Source organism: Poeciliopsis prolifica, unplaced genomic scaffold (assembly GCF_027474105.1).
Source record: "Poeciliopsis prolifica strain line A6 unplaced genomic scaffold, Auburn_PproV2 SCAFFOLD077, whole genome shotgun sequence".
In the NCBI taxonomy this organism is placed as follows: domain Eukaryota; kingdom Metazoa; phylum Chordata; class Actinopteri; order Cyprinodontiformes; family Poeciliidae; genus Poeciliopsis; species Poeciliopsis prolifica.
This window is the reverse complement of record NW_026562452.1, coordinates 726770-738877: the sequence shown is the minus strand read 5'-3', so window position 1 is coordinate 738877 and position 12108 is coordinate 726770. Positions and strand designations below refer to the sequence as shown.

Genomic DNA, 12108 nt, shown 5'->3' with positions numbered 1-12108 from the left:
ATAATGTTTTTAAAATGACATTTTGAAAAAAAGAAATCTTTGTCAGGGTCAATACTTTGTATCCACCTTTTATGTCCAAAGATGGAACCACACATGGAGGAAGTCATCAAAAAATGAAAGGTGGAGCATTTTTAAAGTTGAAAATTAAAAACTAGATTGATTAAGTTGGCATAATGCAAACAAAACCAGAACACCAAAAGTGCTTTATGTACAGTTATGTTCTTGCCTTGACTCAAGGCTAACGTTTCAGAATGTTAGGGACATTTGAGAGTCTTATTCAGGCCATTGGGGTTAAGGAGGGTATCTGTGTAATCTGTCTCTCTGTGAAATTTAGTCTACTGTGACCTGGCCATGTTGTAACTCTGACTCATGCTTGGTTCAAGCTAGGATTGGCAAGGATGGATGGATGGATCTTTAGTGGTGTTCCAATTCTACAGCACAATCATTACTGGATCAAATTTTGCTCAGTGTAAATGCTGAGTAATGGTTGCCCCATATAGTTTCTCAGGTGTAAAAGTCATGTGTTCTGGGTGTATTTTTAAACTCAGAAAGTAAATGTGGAAGAGTCAGCATTGTCTTCATTCTGCAGATGTGGGTTTGACATGAAGTATCACCTAATAATTCCTGGTTTCTTTTTATATTATCCATAATAAGTTCTGAATAAACTTAATAGGAAGTACATCCTTCACAACTGAGACATTTCCCTTTCTTCCACATCTCTGTTGGTGTGTGTCTGCACTGTCTGGTTGAGATGTTTCTAAAGACATTTTGTATGATGAAAGAAGGCATCGGTTCCACTGGATGAATAATTAACTGGTTATTTTTACCCTTTTGGGGGTATGAAGAGGCTGCCAGTATGTGTGCAGACAGGTGAGAGGATTGCTGACTGTATAAACGATGGCATTGAGTCAGAGGATCTCATGGTTTCATGGGCGTGCAGCCAAGCTTGTTAATAAAAGGCTCCAAGAGCGGCTTGTGCTGAATTCAGAGTTTCAAGTTTGAATAATTCAAATGCAAATGTATTGTGAGTTTATGCGACAAACTGCAATGCTGTTCTTGTAAATAAAGCCATTAAAACACAGAGGAGGCATCTAATAGAGTGTATCTGCTTTCTGTAAAGTTTAAAGATTAAAAAAGTCACAATATCTCTTTTGTGAAGAAGAGATAGCTTTTATAGTCAAAAGGTTAACTCTAGCAAACACTAGCATTTTCTTATACTGTCTAATATACACATTTTTCTTTCTAATTTAATGGATATGGAAGGATAGGAGGGTAAAAACAGACTTAAGGAGGGACAGAGGCAGTTTTAATTATATTTGTTTTGAGTCCCCCTGTCAAAATAGCCTCTCATAGTCATCTCAGTAAGCACATTTGAGCTGGACACTATTTAGAGCTCCGTTCCCCTGCTAATGGGGGAGGGCAGCCAACCCTAAACCTAAACTAGAGCGTCTCAGCTGGGAGAGCTGAGAGTGCCACCATCGGGTATTTTCACCCTTTCTTCCATCAAACCTGTAAATAATCCTCGTTCATTTCATAGTCACAGGGTGCAGTCTGCATGTCACAGCTGTTAAAATAGCCTTGTCTTCTTTGCAAGGCTTTTAGTGTAGGAGGTGTGTTTATACCAGCGGTCATGCTGAGGCAGCCACCATAGGAGCTCGGCCTTCCTCCCTGAGTGTTGGCTGAGTTTGCCCACGCTCCCCTCTCCACTTGTGCTGTCTGTCTCTTCCAGCACCCAAACTGTCAACTATCTACACAGGGAACATGTAGGATTAAGGGTGCCAGGAGTGGACATAATTTTACAACACAACATAGCAAGTTATGCTGTTTTTCCTCCCAAGCTGTTTAGGAAATTATGGTGTAAGCTTGACACCTTGACTGCTGGATGGTAAGTGAAGACGCAGGGAGACAATAAACATCACGGAGGATAATACTTTGGTTTAAGTGACATTTCACTTTCCCTGCAGAGCCACTGATAAGATGATAAAATCTTGAATTTTTCCACTTGTCTTTGTCGACAGCCGATTGATATTTCAGCAGCACAAACAGCATTTCAGACCTGTGGAGATGCGTGACATGAAAATAAGTTTATTGGTTGTTCACTGCAGGCCACTTTGTAGATCAGAAATGGAAAGGCTTCTTGAGTCTTGATGTTTGTGCTGACTAAGTATTTAAATGAATTTAAATGGCACTTGCACAATTACTCATGGCTTCAGATCAATGTCATTCTGTCTCACTCAGTGGGCTACTCAAAGTAAAGGTTACGCCAAGGATTAGTAAGACTTCAGCAGTTCACTGCATTTGGTTTAATAAAGTTGTCAGAATATATTATGATCAGACTTCCCTTTGTTGTTTTGATGTTTTCTTGTATCATTATGTGACTCATAATGAACAAGAATAAGATGCATGTTAACTTCAACTTAGATATCTTATATTGTGTGCTCTCCACAATTATTGACTCACTTAAATATGTCTGAAAATCTTTAAATATTTTCAAACAGTAATATGTGGTTTGTCACATGTTGAGCTTTTTTAAGTTTCACTTAAAATTTCGCTCTGAATAGACAATAAAAATATTAATTGCGGATTATTTCTTGAAGGCCAAAACACTTCATGACATGCTCTCTTGCCTTACCCATTTTGAAGGGTGTCTAGGAAAAATTCACATCTGTATAATGTTGTGTTTTGAAAGAATAATTGGACTAAAGCATCACAGATCCTCCACTGTTTAAACAATAGACATGATATGTTTTATTTCTGCAGATTCATTTTTTGTTTTTTTGTCAAATCCACTTGTGTATAATTGTGCTAATTGGACAGAAAAAGCTTCATTTTGGCCTCAGCCAACATTCCTGATGGAGACCATAATATCCCCAGGATGACATTATTTGCTGCAATTTTCTATTTCTCAGCTTTTAACTTCCCTGATAAGAAAACCCTGGATCCTTATCTAGCCTGATGGCCGGTGGCTAAAAAAGGGCATCTTAATTGTGTTATACAAGAAAGAAAGTCAAGCATTAGTGATGAAAGGTTCATTGAACTCTGTTTAAGTTTTAAATGTAAAGTGCAAATTAAAATGTATATCAGTTACATTAGTTTTCAAAGCATCGTTTGGTGTTCCAGCAATTGAAGCACATGGTATATTTTCCTAAGATGAATTTTTCCCCCCATTGGACGGAGTATTCAACTTGAAGTTGTTTTTGTTTCTCTTTATGATCATACTGCTGCGGTAAAAGAGTAATTTATTTTATGGAGTGTTTTTTGACCCATCTTCATCAGGGGTGCCAGTAAGTATAGAAAACACGTAACAGTGGCTAAACAATATGTTCCACTCTTTAGCCTCTAAAATGGGCTCCCCTGCACTTCACAAACATCAAATATCCCATTATGCAAACCAGCAGTCACTGCCTCCTCCTCTGAAAACTGAAATATTGCTTGCCCTGTCACTTGTCTCAGCACCAAATTGGCTTAGCCAAATTTAGGATTTGAATAATGTTTCCCACCTTTTTCATCTCCACCTAAACTGAGTCAACTCCATTCAGTGACACTGTAATGCTTCTTTCATTTCTGAGCTTCATCAGTCCTCTCCAGTACAATACAATTCAACCTACCTCAAGGTGAAATCAGGACTACTCTCTATTAAATCCATTTAAATGACAGGTAGACGTCCTCACAAAACCACAAAAAATATTTTAGAGTCTGCCTCTCCAGCTCAACTAAGCATCTTCTCATAGAAAACTTTATAAGTGATTGTGTCTATGTTTAAGCAAATAATGTGTGGTTTTTATGTTATTTTTCAAATCAAATCCATTGTTGTCTTGCCATATTCAACAGATGGGAAAATGTTGTTTTATTAGTCTCTAAAAGGCCCATGGTAACTATGAAGGAGCTGCAAAGATCCACAGTTAAGGTGTGAGAATCTGTTGACAGGACAACTGTGAATAGCTGAAAAAAGCCATAAGAAGTCTCATTCTGGGTTTTTGACATGCAATGTAGGGGGTACAACAAATGTGGAAGAGACTTTTTTGAAATATATGGGAAACATCTGTTGTGGTGCAAAACTAACACTGCAGATCACATTGCACTTCGACACCCATGGTGAAATATTGTGACAGCATCATTGTGTGGGAATATCGTTTTAGCAGGTCAAAAAAACACTAGCACTAGTTGATAAAGTGGGTGGAGCTAAACACTGTAAAGACCAGAGGGAAAACAAGAAGGAGACAGCCAAATCTGGGATTGTACAAAACATACAGCCAACAATGGAATGGTTAAGATGAATGCATGTTCACACATTTTAATCATCCACATAAATTTCATATCTGCTAATACATTAGCAAGAATATCTGGCAATACATGGAAATTCATTTTCAGAGACGCCCACCATCCAGACTGAACTTGAGCTATTTTGCGAATAACAATAGGAAAACTTACTTCAAATTTCTTCTAGCTGTAGTTACAGTAATGCAATCAATGATTTAAGGGATCTGAAAACAAATTAGGTCACATTTCTTGGGTTTTCATTTATTTACAATCTTGAAAACCCTATATGGTTTTTCAAATGTTTTCTAATAAGCACCACTTTTGTTTTGGTCTATCACATGAATCCCAATTAAATGCAATGATTTGTAGCCATAACATGTGAAAATGTTGACAGGTTTTGGGGTAGTATAGATTAAACAGTGAACAGAGAAGCTATGGTTCTTTTAACTTATTTGGAAATGTCTCCTACATGTTTCTATATTGGCCTGTGCATTATGAACTATGAGTGTATCATGACTTTGACTTATATACATAAAGGGAATCAAACTTTATAGATAAATATCATGTGAGCAATTGTGTCCTCAAGGTAAATTTAACTGGATTAATCATTATAAATGTTCTTCTCAACGTGCTTCAATCTTTGCGCTACTAAAGGCTGAACAATTACAATAATTGAAATTATATTTTTGTAATAGGGACAGTTAACTAATCATCTTTTTAATGTAAATGTTTTAATATTTACATTTAGGGGACCAGATGTGATTGAAAGTGTTAAAGTTGTACTTATTTTCTGTGGTTGTGCCTCCTAGCAAGAAAAAAATTACTTCTGAATATGATTCAGTCCTCTTCAGTCTTCCACCTGTTTGTCCTGATATCATTAAGCTTTGCTTTTTTCATTTAGAGTGTTGTTCAGTGACAGTGCAGGGCTTTGAGGCTGCAGTGTTAGTATGAGGCCATGTATCATGGGTTGTGAAGACATTAGGGGGGATGATACATTGTGTCTGTCATTCTCTGAGCTGCAGCTGCATTGCTGTGACTTTCTTGGCCAGGCCGTCCATCTCCACATTTCACAGCTCCAACGTGACTGCAGCAGGGAGATGAGAAATTTGCCTTGTCCTTGCCAAGTCCCCCCGTGCAGCCACTTGCTTCCTCTCAGAGAGGAGCATCTGCATCCTGTTTGCCACTTCCTGGCTTGCTTGGGTCATCCCCCAGACTACGTCATTACAGAGGACATCAGGCTGCATTCTCCATAAATTAAATCTGAAACTGCATTTGCACAGGGACACAGTCCAAGTTTAACCCTTGAGGTGTACTTCAAAAAGCTTTTCTGTTTTTTTTTTTTTTACTTATGAAGCCCATGAACATGTGCTGTCAGTTTGATCATGTCTTTTTGTGTTGTTTCTTGTTTGCACACATCTGAATGTAGAAAAACTATTTCAATAAATAACGTGTGCAGTATTATGAACTTTAACTTTTTTCTAAGCAATATTTTGTATCATATTTTGTTCATACAATTTCACGTAGGTTGGAACATGAATTCTGCATTATTGTGTTAAATAATTTATCAAAGATCTCTATTGACTTTGTATCTCGGGGTGACGGCATGACCTCTCTTTGAAGTGAGGGCTTTTTCATTGCATTCTGTGATTCTCTAACATTTCAACCCTTAACTCCATAAACCACAAACTTTTATTTTGAGTGTTTTTTGTCAATCTAAAGGTTTGTTTTTGTGTTCCTGCTTACAGCTTGGTTCAACTCTTTATTCTCTTTTCTTGAAGGTTAGAGCTGAGGTCAGTAAGAGAAGTTCAATAAATACACAGCACAGTTTGTTGTTGTCATTGGAAACTGACATTTACCTACCACTTTATTAGGTGCAGCATTTGAACTCCATACTTGCAGTACAAGGAAATTTTACTCATTTAAGTATCTAGATGTGATACAGATTACTTATATAAACTGACCATCAGAATAGTCCATAAATTCTCACAGAATCAGAAGAACAGACCATTTGCAGTAAAACAGTAAAATGTGGTTATAACTCACACAACTTTTTTGGTTGAATTGATCTCATTATCAGGGTCAGAATTTAGCACAGACAACATGGCTATATTCTCCTGTCTCACACCAAAAGTTAAAGCTAGTAATAGTAGTATTGTGATGTACGGAACATTTTCTTGACACAAGTTGGGCCCTTTAGTACTGGATGAACATTATTTAGATGCAAAAGCCTACTTGGGTAATGTTGTTGACCAGATTCATCCAGATTTATCCATCTTTTGATGGACCAGGCTTTCAGAATAATTCACCAGATTGCAAAGCTAAAATCTTCTCGGAGTGGTTTCTAGAATATGGTAAGGAGTTCAGTGTATTCCAGTGGGATCGACAGTCACCAGATTTGAATCCAATAGTTCAGCAATGAGGTAGAATGGAAGTGTGAATACAATGCAACTGTGAACTCTGGAGCATCTGTGTGATGCTGTCATGTCCAAGAACCAATTCAGTTTCAGAGGAAGATTGCTATTTTGCCAAGTCTATCCTACAAGAAAATAAGACATTTCAAAAGCCAATCGGGGGTTGGAACTGAGTGTGGCCTCTGAGTGTGGAGCCCATATTCTCAGACAGATGTGCTCTCAACAGGATCATTTTTCAAAACACAGTTCCCAAAAAGTGATAAACGACCATATTAAAGTGGCTTTTGATTTTTGACACTAGTTGCATCAGTGGGCTTATTTTTCCTTGAGGAAGAAACTAATCACTGGCTCACTGTACCAAATGAAACACACCCTCGACCAGTCTGTAAAATTGGATAGTTTGAAACTGTTTCAAGTATGGAGAAAAAGTTTGTTCATTGATAACAGTAAATTATTCGAGCTCCATATCAATAAGACCTAACTGATGTTTTCCCTTGTGACGAGAAAATGCCTTTTCCTTCTTTCTTTCTTTCTTTATTATTTCTTTCTTTCTGTCTTTCTTACTTTCTTTCTTTCTTTCTTTCTTTCTTTCTTTCTTTCTTTCTTTCTTTCTTTCTTTCTTTCTTCCGTTTTAAATAACAGGTAACTTTATGAAGCGTTTTATTTTTTTTATTTTATTTTATTTCCTATGATGTCAGGAGGGGCTGCTGCTATAACCCTCCCGGCACCCGTCTTCAACCACCAACCATTTATAGCCTCGCGGTGACAAACAATCTTATTATGAGATTTAAACTTTGCCTCTGCCAGTCTGGAGGATCAACATGCGCTCCCCTCCCCTCGCACCTATTCCTCGATGTTTCCCCAACTGATACTGTGATATCTGCCTACCTACACGCCTCCCCGTGACAGCGGTTAAACGCCGGTGTCAGCTCTCGGTGTAATAGAAAGACCCAGGCAGGGCTCTGGGTCTCTTCAGAATAACATGAAGGCGAGCGACGAGAGGAGCTCAGTGCTGAATTAAATCAGTCTCCGCTTAATGGATCTCTCAGTCTCGCTTCAGGCAGGCAGTTGCTGCTGAGCCGTCCTCAAACCAAAAGCAGCAAATCTGGATCTTTTTTATTATTGTTATTATTATTATTATAATTATTCCGATTATTCATTCTACTTTAAGTCGTTGCTTTTAATCTTTAACGCCGTAAATGACTCAGTTCTGTTTGAAAACGTGTTGTGCTCGTGGTGAGATACAGTAAGCCCTCCGCTTAGTATCGGGACGAAGGTTCCTGCTCTGCTATCACTCAGCAGGTAAGCTGAATTTTATTGTTTATTTTATTTTTTTCAACCTAACTTCAACGTTGCAGACTTTGAAGAGCATTTATAACGATCTGCTATATGCTTTGCATTCACATGTTGCTAGCGGTAAATCTTTAAGCCCCGTGTTGTGATTTGAATAACAGCGCGGCTGAAGTGCTTTGGCTGTTGTGTCAGTGTGTGGAACAAGTTAGTAATGCTTACCTCTTAAAAATTAATAGTTCAACTTGAGCACCAGTCTGCGCAAGCCGGTGGATTTTGCACTGGTTTCAGTGAGAGCTCATGCGCCCTGACTTCAGATGGATGGAAATAAGGCACGCAGAGCAATTTGTCGTGCCTGTCGTACCATCGACATTTAGTTTCTTCTTTTTTTTTTTTTTTTTTTGTCACCCGAAATTGTTATTTTCTTTGAACAAACGATGTGTATTAGTTTTTCAAGTCCATTCAAAGCATACCGGGTATACTTGGAAGCTGTAAACCTCATATTTCAGCCTCTTCAGCACCATGGCCAGCTCCACATCGCTCAATTTGATTTACTTCACTAACTTTATTAGATTCATAGAAATAAATAAATATCAGAAAATGGGAGTTGTTTTCCGAACTTTTATTTTTCTTAGATATTTATTTAAGACATAAATTCTGCAATTTTCCTGGGGCCTCACATTTCCTAACAACACATACAAAATGAGAGTCTGCATCACAAATCTGCACGTACTTTGACACCGTCAAGAAAAGTAAAGGAATACAAACTGAGGCAAGTTTAATAGAGCAGCTTTAAGTGATCAAAATATTTGCACCAATGGTGCAATGCTATGCACCATTGGTGCCCTGTTCTCGGAGTTGCGTTGTGCAGTCTCATTCAGATTAGCTGAGGATTTTGCTGCATGTGTGCCATCTGTTTGAAGAAAGCATACTAATTGTTGTATCCTGGACGTATCGCTTAATTTTAGCAGTGGAAGTCTTTATATGGAGTGTTTTCTCTTTTTGTAAGTCAGGACATAATTAATCTTATAGCTGTTGAGTCTGCTGGACAGTCTTTTCTACAAATAAAGAATTGAAATTGAAAGGGACATCAGTGGGGTCTATAACGCCAGGTTCACTGTAATGTCAGGTTAAACAAAATAATTAAAAAATGTAATCTTCCTTTATATATTTTTTCCTTGACTAATTCTAAATATCTATTAGTGGTATTAAAAAAGCTAGACTTCCTTTAAAGATCCTAAGCTCATCCTAAGCTGCTGTCAGTGTTAATCTTCTTCCAATATATTTTTTTATTATTTTTGCAAAGGATACACCTGTATTAGGATATACCAGGCAATTGAATCTTCCAACTTTTGATGATGGGAGTTGTGACAGTTCCAAAACATCTCCGTTTTGCTGTTGCTGCTAAAGATGTCTCCTGCATTTGCCTTCCACATCTCCCTTTTCCTGTCCCCGTCTCCCTTATCTTGATTATACAGCTGGATGATTGAGTCAGCTGTTTTGTATGCAAGCTGCCTTGGCTCGACTCTTTGTGGAGGAGAGAGAACGAGATCGTGCTGAGGATACTGAGAGAGAATTACAGAGGCTCATGACCATGAGAAGCAGAAAAAACGAGGCTGCCCTGTTCGATAAATTGCTATTTGAGGGAGACCAATATCCTGGGGTGGAGACAGTGGTTTTAGAAATATGACTAACCTTTCTAAATGGAAATGGCATTGTGCATTACAGTTTTCCACAAATCTTCACGTGGATTGATGAATCCAGATTGAATTCAAGTTGACCGTTTTCGGCATAAAATCTGGCTTGGTAACTTAAACATATGCATTAAAAGTGCTGTGCCGATACAAAAATGGTTTATTTAGGTATGCATATTTTGTTCTTCTATCTTATCAGTTCTGATCTTACACCATGAAGATCTGATATAAACATTTTTAATCCGTTAATCAATTTATCAAACTAGAGTTATTTTATATAAAGGTTAGAAGGGGCTAAATAAATCAATGGAGCACTGGTTGTTTGGTTAACAGCGTGCAAAACTGTAATCAAAGGGACCAAGCAGGGTTTGGAGACAAAGCTGTGAAACATATGGTACAACAGCATGGTCTAATTCAGTGGCACAGTTCTTGACAACCATTAATACTTATTGTGCTGTGAATACTGTGTGCCATTTTACAAGAGCAGTTCTGCCACCTCAGTTGCAAGTGTCACATGTGACTCTCAGCTGTTTTGTTAAAAGGAATAATGAGGCAACGCTTCTTGGTTTATGATGAAAGGACGGCTCATGGAATTAGCCACAGGAGGAACGCGAATGAAAGGGACAAACTGTTTATTTGGCAGAAAATGAATAAAAGAAGCAACATTTCATTGAAGCCTAACAGCATATAGTGCTTGCATTGATCCCCTGTAACATTTTTCTGTATTACGACCGCAAACTTCAATGCATTATCTTAGGATTGTATGTGCTTGACCAACTCATTGATGTATAATCATGAAAAGAAAGATAAAATATGTTCTAAATGTTTTAAAAATCAAATTCTTAAAAGTGTAGCCAGCAGTTTAATTAACCTCCCCATATCTTTAAATAATAATAAAAAATAAAACATTTCAAACACTTTCCTTCAGAATCTACCTAGCTAATAACAATAGTCGGAATGTGTCAAATTCAATCGCTTAATAAATACAGCCATTCTCTGTTGTATATCAGAAAACATTAGTGATCATCTGGCATCATGATGACAAAGGAACACAACAGACAAAATCTGAAATAATATCAAAATATTTTAAGCATGATTATGGAGTAAATATTTGGTAACTGAATATACCAATTTGCCATACAGTACTGTGGTGTCCAATCATCTGAAATGGATGACTAACAATGTTTCTTTATAGTAATACATAATTTTCATATACAGACTTTTAAAATGGTGTCACAATTCATGCTGTGTGTTTTGACAGCGGCTGCTAATCAATCCATCAATTTCTGAAAGTCTAATCTAAGAATTGTTAGTTTTTATTGTTTTTGACAGTGTTAGCCTTTTATGTGCAGAAATTATAGAGTAACACACTTCACTGGAAGCAATACTCAGTTATTGTTCCTTTCAATCTTATCTCACTGGTATCAGTAATGAGTGAGATGATTCCTATTTTGAGGACACATAAGGTATGAGTGAGCACAGTCCAAAAAAGACAGGAATAAGTTTGATAAGACCCATCGACTAAATGTTTTTTGGAGTCGTATTATAACATGTCAGCTTTATAAAAGCTCATTTTCCACATCCTTTGTAGGCAAATTTCATACTGTAGATTTCTATCTTTTCTATCGGGTTTTTCACTTGTGTTAAGAGCCCTCTCAACTAATTACTATCCAAATCATGGATGTCCACGCTTTCTGTCCTGTGGCCAAAATAGTTTTGAGTCATAAGTACTCAGTAACATAATATATAAGAAAACTAAAAGCAAATAAAGAAGTCAGATTTTATTGTTGTTGTTTTGTAGGAAAGGGATGTTATCCATCATAAATCCAAAACTCCAAAATTTGTCTCGGCTTGATTGAACAAGTTTATTTTCAGTTTTAAGAGCAGGATTTGGATGACTTTCTTTCAAAACACAAGCTATATTTAGTCAAGTTTAATAAATTGGATAAAGGCTGATTTGGTTACAGCAAAGTCGGCTTTTCAGTAAAAGCTTTGGATAGACGTAAATTTTTCTTATTATAAGAGTTTGATTGTAAAATGATGGGTACTTTGTCTTGTACTTATTAATTCCACTGTAGGAAAATTGTGTCGGTAATTTTCACCCTGATTTTAAAAAAAGCCTCCATCTGCATTCACCACCTGTTATAGACAGATCAAATTAGCATCACTCTTAAACTGCAGTTAAAGGCCTCACAAAATCACTACAAGATCAACAAATGGTCCCTGGGCCACCTTTTGGAGACCTCTGATCTAAGTAATAATACAGACAATATCTGAACATATAATAAGGGGAAAAACAATCATGTGAAAAATTGTAATTTGAATAGTCTTTCACCTGCTTTAGTGCAGTGATTCTTGTTGGACCATCTGTTTAGAGATGTTTGTGGTAAAGGACAGGCCCACCAGAAACGCCCTCTGAGTTCTGCTTTGGGACGATTGGTATTAAACTGAAG

The 12108-nt window shown here is 37.2% G+C and overlaps 1 protein-coding gene across 2 annotated transcripts in view; it reads left to right on the top strand.

Annotated features, from left to right (window-relative positions):
• Positions 1–7601: 7601 nt before the first annotated feature.
• elfn1a (extracellular leucine-rich repeat and fibronectin type III domain containing 1a) overlaps positions 7602–12108 on the top strand; it is a 78122-nt gene continuing 73615 nt past the window's right edge. For both annotated transcript variants that reach the window (XM_055021577.1, XM_055021576.1), the window contains exon 1: positions 7602–7973. The gene's annotated coding sequence lies outside the window, so the exon portion shown is untranslated. The remainder of the gene's footprint in view (positions 7974–12108) is intronic.